Genomic DNA, 7,347 nt, shown 5'->3' with positions numbered 1-7,347 from the left:
CGCGAGCGGAGCGGGGCGGGCCGGGGGCGGGGCTCAGCCAATCCCCGCGCCTCCCGGCGCACGACGGGACGTGGAGTCTAGGGGCGCGCGGCGGCGCCCGAGGGCGCCCCTGGCCGGACTACACGTCCCAGGGGGCGTCGGGAGGAACGCGCGCCCATTGGCTACTGGGGATACGGGGCGGAGCGGGGCTCCCATCAGAGCATCCTTTCCCTCTCCCTGGGGTGCTCTATTCCCAGGTCAGGATCTCCATCCTCAAAGAACAGCGCGCACAAGAGCAGGTAGTTCCCAGCTTCTGGGTGTCCCCGAGGTATGTGGATGACCCCAGGGTCTGTCGCGTCTGCTTGTCTGAGTGTCTCTCCTGTGTAAGCCAGCCTGCGAGCAAGCACAAGGAGCTAATCAGTGCCTTTGTTCATTTATTGAGTGCCCGCTACGTGCCAGGCACCCTTCTAGGCACACACAGCACAACCCAAACAAAGTCGCTGCTCTCAAGGAGCTGACGGTCTAGTGGAGAAAGACACACAATAAATAAGAGAATAGATAGATAAGATCACTTCAGAGAGAGGTAAGTGCTATAAAGAAAACAGACCGCTTCGAAGGAGGAGAGGCTTCTCTGAGGAGGTGACATTTGAGCCGAGACCTGAGAAGTTGCCGGCCACGCACTATGCGGGTGAGCACAACTAGGCATAGGGATCACCGCGTGCAAAGGCCCTGGGGTGGGAACAAGCGTGGCACGTTCAAAGAGCAGTGAGAAAGCTAGTGCAGCTGGAGCAGCGCGGGCGAGGGCGGGCGAGGCTGGGAGAGGGCAGGGGCCCAGGTCACGTAGGGCCTTGTACGTCGTTATAAAGAAAACGGATTTTGTTCTAAGTGCAATCAATCGTCCTTGAATTTCCTCTTTTTCACACACACACACCACACACACACACACACACACACACACACACACACCCCAAGCCCATCAGCAACTCCTACTATCTCTGTATTCACAAAATAGATCCAGGACCCACTCACTCCTCTCCCCTTCATGGCCTCCACCCTGGTCCCATCCACTGTCATCTCCCACCTGGACTATCACAGCAGCTCCCTCACTGGCCTCCCGTCCTATTCCCTGAGTCTGTTCTCCCCGCAGCAGCCAGAGCAGGATATATACCTAAAACATGTATCACATCAAACTGCTCTGTGGCTCAAAACCTCAAATGCCTTCTTTCACAAATAGAATAAAATGCAAAATCCTCAGTATGCCCTCAAGGCCCTACTCCATCCCTCCCCAAACCCCATCACATTTCTGACTTCCTCTCTCTCCTCCCTTCCCTTTGCTAACTTTGCTTTGGCCACACAGGCCTCCTCCCTGTTCCTGGAACATTCCAGTCACACTTTAGGCACCGGACCTTTGCACTAGCTGTTTCTCTGCCTAGAATGTTCCTCCCACAGATACCTGCATGGCTTTATCCCTTGCTTCATTCAGGTCTCTGATTAAATGTCACCTCCTCAGAGACAACCCCAGCTAAAATAGCCTCGTAACTCTGTCCACTTAAATACCAATTTTTCTTCCAAACACTTATCATAGTCGATCTTATATCTGATTATTGGATTCTGTGGCTTGTGTTTGTTTGGGTGGCTGGCAGTTTCAGAGATCAAGCCCTGGACCTTGGTGTCATCAGCACCGCACTCAACTAACTGAGTTAACTGGTCAGCCCAGTTACTTGGTTTATTATCCCTCTCCACCCATTAGAATGTCAGCTCTATGAGGGAAGGGATTGCTGTTCCATCCGCTGCTGTCTCCCCCATGCCTAGAACAGGCATGTAGATGCTCAACATTATTTGTTGAATAAATAAATGAATCAAATAGTGATTCTGCTCATGTCCCTCTGCACTCTCCAGCTCTGAGGCACGCAGCCAGTGGTGAGACAGAGTAAGGTAGGCCCCAGCCTGTGTCCTCCCCTGTGTGGACACTTGGACAACCTGAAGTCAGGAGCGGGGTTGGGACTTCATTAAGGAAACCTTCCCAGCAGAGAGTCTGGAGCTAAAGCTTCAAGGCAGAGAGGAGGAGAGGTTAACACATTCACTCACTCTTTTCTTTCTTTTTTTTTTTGGCGGGTGGGGGTGGTGATGCTGGCCGTACCGAGATCTGAACCCTTGACCTTGGCATTGCAAAGCTGTGCTCTAACCAACCGAGCTAACCAGCCAGACCTCACACTCGCTCATTTCTAGAATATTATGGTCCGCAGCCCTGTGTGGATATGCTGGGGACACAGCAGTGATGGAGACAGCCCCAGACTGAGCATTAAGCTTACAGTCCAGTGGGGTGACAAACCCATCACCAGACAATGACAGCCCAGAATGGTCAGGGCTGGGATGGGGAGGCACAGGCAGAGGGGTTGGGGCTGAGATGGGGAGGCACAGGCAGAGGGGTCAGGTCCAGGGTCGGGGAAGCACAGTGGGCTGTCGGAGCACAGAGAAAGCTCCTGGTCCAGACCGAGGGTTAGAGAGGCCTTCCTGAAGGAGGGGACACTTGAACTGTATGTGAATCCTCGAGTCCTAACCCCTTGGCCTATTTGGACACAAGGCAGGCTCTCTGTTCTGACCTCTTGGGGCCCTAACACCCAGTCTTCCTGTCACTTGTGTGGAGAACAAACACCGATCCCAGAAGTCTAAACATCACTTCTCCTAACCCTGAGCCCAAGGGTTTGCCCACCAGAGGGTACTGCGGCCCCAGTCTTTGTTCAGCAGAGGCTGTTCATGAATCCTAAGACTCAGGAGAGACATCCTGCAGGCCTGGGGCCAGCCAGTGGAGACACTGGTCTCCCCACCCTGAGCCTTAGACCCTGCCCACAGCCTGGTCACCAGACACACACACACACGCACATGTGCACACACACCTGCCTCATCAAAGGCTCCTGTGGACCTGGAATCACTGTGGTTGGGGATCACAAATAAATCACGAAGCCTGGACTTGAACTCAGGTGTGCTGACCCCAAAGCACATTCCCACCCTCTCAACCGCCCTGATCAAGCAGGTGTGAGGAGCCAGAGACAGGTCCTGAGAAGGGGAGCCCACACCAGGTAGGGCTGTAAAGCCTAGCGTTAGAAGTTGGGTTTGAAGGTGGCAGGAGGCTAGTGGAGGGTTTTAAGCATGATCTAACTTCTGTTTTAGTAAGACCTCTGGCTGTGTGTGCGGGCCAGACTGTGTGGGGGAAGGCGAGAGCAGAGAGACTTGGGGAAGGCTGCAGCCTTGGTTCAGGTGGGAGAACAGGACCTGGTGAGAGCTGAGAAGCAGATGGGAAGTAGCAGAATGTGGCTGCTCAAACAAGCAACCACAAACCTGGTGGCTTAAAACAGCAGAAATATATTCTCTCACGGTTCTAGAGTCCAGAAGTCCAAAATCAGTATCACTGGGCTAAAATCAAGGTGAAGTAAGGCCACATTCCCTCCAGAGGCTCCAGGGGAGTATCTCCCGGCTTCTGGTGGTTGCTGGCATGCCTTGGCTTGTGGCCGCATCACTGCAGTCTTCAAAGCCGCCAGCATCTCTCTCTGCTCTGTCTTTGCATTGCCTTCTTCTGTTTGTGTCAAATCTCCCTCTTAAAGGATACATGTGATTACATTTGGAGCCTACTTGGATAATCCAGGATAATCTTCCCAACTCGAGATCCCTATTTCAATCACATCTGCAAAGACTCTTTTTCCTTCTATGGGATTGGGATCTGATATATTTGGAGAGTTGTTATTCTACCTACCTTGTCAGAGTGGACAGAATCTGTGGATGGGTAATTTATGGAGTGTGAGGGAAAGAGACTGGAGTGTCAGGGATGACTCCATGGCCTGTGGCCTGAGCAGCTCCAGCTTCACCATCAAAGGGGATTGGAGGCACCATCCCCTGAGCTGGGGCCGCCTGAGTGAGGGGAAGTTTGGGGAGCTCGGCTGAGTTTGAGATGTACATCAGCCATTTAAGTGTTGCTGCCTGGGCTAGTCTAGAGGTCAGGGGAGCAGTCAATCTTGATGGTACACAAAGTGAGAAGGCTGAGAAGGAGTGGGTGGGGAAGAGGACCAAGGATGGAAACCTGGGCTGGCCATCAGTGACAGGTGGGGGACTGAGAGGGAACCAGAAGGGAGGCAGGAGGAGACTAGAGAGTGTGGCATATCTCAGGAGCAAAGGGAAGAAGCATTCCAGGGACAGGGAGTAGCTGCCCATGCCAGATGCAGTTGATAGGTCACATGAGATGAGGACAAGATGTGACTTAGACCTAGCACCACGGGGACCCTGACAAGAGCATTCTGGGGCACAGGACAGTGAAATGTAGACATTTGATTGGAAAAGGTGTTAGAGAGAATTGGAAACATCTCCTGTGAGAAATTTTGCTGTAAAGAGAAACAAAGAAATAGGGCTGGAGCTGGAGAAGTCTACAGAGTTTTTGTTTTGTTTTGTTTTTAAGAGGGAAGAAACAACGTGCTTGTATGCCAGTGGGAATGATCTGAGAGAAGGACAGTTGGCGGGGCAGGGAGGAGTGGAGAACTGCTGGAACAACGCCTTTGATAAACAAGAGAAAATGGGGAAAGCCCCTAAGTGGAGGGTCACTTTAGGGACAGCTGATCCATTGTAACAGGAGGGGAAGGGCCTGCTGGCACAGATGCCAGGAGGTGGGAGAATCAGGATGTTGTCTCTAGTAGCTTCCATGAAATAAGAAACTGAGAGTGAGGATGGGGGAAATGAAAGAGGAGATAGAAAAGTCACTAGGAGCCAGGGAGGGTGACCAGACAGGGAGCCTGTGGCCAGGAGGGTTTCAAGGGCCCCCTGGAAAGTGTGTCAGAAATTTAAAGTGAGAACTTGTGCTTCCCCATAACACCAAGGTCCAGCGTTCAATCACTTTACAAGTCAGCTACCAAAAAATAATTAATGAATGAATTAAAATAACAGTTTTCAGTGTATAAGATATCAGGAAATAAAGAGCAGTGGTTTCTGAGAGATGGAAAACAAATGAAGTGAGCTTATGACTACCCCAGATACTCCTGGTGAGCATTATCAGGCTGTGATGCAGAGACTGGGACCCAGGTGGAGCCCAGTGTACAACCTGAGTTGAAAAGAGATGGAGCTGAGTGTCTGGGAGAGAAAGTCAGAGAAATCAGACATGGACATTAAACCACTTAAAACTGCCGGCTGGCTGGTTAGCTCAGTTGGTTAGAACACCATGTTTTTTTTTCATTTTTGTCTCTTTTTTTACTGACCGGTAACAGGATCGCAACCCTCAGTGTCGCGCCCGTACCGGGGACTGGCAACGGGATCGCAACCCTCGGTGTTGTGCCCGCACCACGCTCAGCCAGTGAGTGGGAACCAGTCTCCACATGGGATCCGAACCCTCCACGGGAGTGCCGCCGCACTCCCAAGTGGCGCACTCTCCAGTGCGCCACCAGGCTGGCCCTTAGAACACCATGTTATAGCACCAAGGACAAGGGTTCTAATCCCAGTGCTCGCCAGCCACCAAAAATAAATAAATAAATAAATAAGTTAAACACTTATAATTGAATTCTGTATGTTCAAAAATGTAAGTAGATACATGGAAGGGATAAAAAAACCCTGAACTTCTAGAAATAAAAACTACAGAGGATGTGATGAAAAACATACTGGATAAGATTATCAACAGATCAGACATTGTAGGGAAAAAAAAGATTAGTGAACTTGAAGACATAGCAGTAGAAACTATCCAAAATGAATCATACAGAGAAAAAAAATCAAAAAAAAATTGAAAAGAGCATTGCTTTTTTTTTTTTGTCTTTTTTTCGTGACCGGCAACGGGATCGCAACCCTCGGTGTTGCACCCGCACCTCGCTCAGCCAGTGAGCAGCTGGTCTGTATGTGGGATCTGAACCCTCGGCGGGAGCGCCGCCGCACTCCCAAGCGGTGCACTGTAGCAGTGTGCCACCGGGCCGGCCCGAAAAGAGCATTGCTGAGCTGTGGAACAACTTTAAACAATCTAATACAAGCATATTTCAAAAGTTTGGGGAAAAATAGAATTCAAAGTTAACACAAATCTTTGTTAACTTTTTCTTTCTTTCTTTCTTTCTTTTTGGTGGAATCCAGACCCTTGACCTTGGTGTTGTCAGCACCACACTCTACCAACTGAGCCATCTGGCCAGTCTCCATGAACTTTTGAAGTACCCTTACCCATGGTAAATATGAATACCCAAATAAGACCAGGGGGAAAGGGGACAGAAAACTATTTGAAGAAATGCTGGCCAAGGGCCGGCCCGTGGCTCACTCGGGAGAGTGCGGTGCTGATAACACCAAGGCCCCGGGTTCGGATCCCATATAGGGATGGCCGGTTCGCTCACTGGCTGAGCGTGGTGCTGACAATACCAAGTCAAGGGTTAAGATCCCCTTACCGGTCATCTTTAAAAAAAAAGAAATGCTGGCCAAAAATTGTCCAAATTTGATGAAAAGTATAAACCTCTAGATCCAAGAAACTCAACAAAACCCAGAACTGAAAACATGAATAAAACTACACCAAGGTGCATAAGAATCAAATTGTTCAAAACAGTGATAAAGAGAAAATCCTAAAAGCAGCCAGAGAAACAGACATTTTAAGTACAGAGGAATAAAAATAATGATAACATCAGATTTCTTATCAGAAGCAATGTAAACCAGAAGACAATGGAGCAATGTCTTTTAAAGTATTGCAGGGCCAGGGCCGGCCCGGTGGCGCACTGCTACAGTGCGCCGCTTGGGAAGTGCAGTGGCACTCCCGCCGAGGGTTCGGATCCCACATACAGACCGGCCGCTCACTGGCTGAGCAAGGTGCGGGAGCAACACCGAGGGTTGCGATCCCGTAGCCGGTCCCGGTCCGGTACGGGCGCGACACTGACAGTTGCGATCCGTTGCCAGTCACGAAAAAAAAAGACAAAAAGGAAAAAATAAAAAATAAAGTATTGCAGGGCCAGCCCGTGGCTCACTTGGGAGAGCGTGGTGCTGACAACACCAAGCCAAGGATTAAGATCCCCTTACCAGTCATCTTTTAAAAATAAAATAAGGGCCGGCCCAGTGGCGCACTGGAGAGTGCGCCGCTTGGGAGCGTGGCGGCGCTCCCACCAAGGGTTCAGATCCCATGTGGAGATCGGTTCCGCTCACTGGCTGAGCGTGGTGCGGGCGCAGCACCGAGGGTTGCGATCCCGTTACCAGTCAGTAAAAAAGACAAAAAAAAGGAAAAAAAATAAAAATAAAAATAAATAAAAATAAAATAAGTATTGCAAAAAACGAACAAAAAACTGTCAAGAATACTTTAGTATTCTATAACAAAGGAAAACATATTTCAAAAACAAAAGCAATTAAATGGAATATTGTTTAGCCATCAATAAAAGAATG

Source organism: Galeopterus variegatus, unplaced genomic scaffold, assembly GCF_000696425.1.
Source record: "Galeopterus variegatus unplaced genomic scaffold, G_variegatus-3.0.2 Scaffold7561, whole genome shotgun sequence".
Lineage (NCBI taxonomy): Eukaryota > Metazoa > Chordata > Mammalia > Dermoptera > Cynocephalidae > Galeopterus > Galeopterus variegatus.
Note: the sequence above shows the minus strand (reverse complement) of the source record.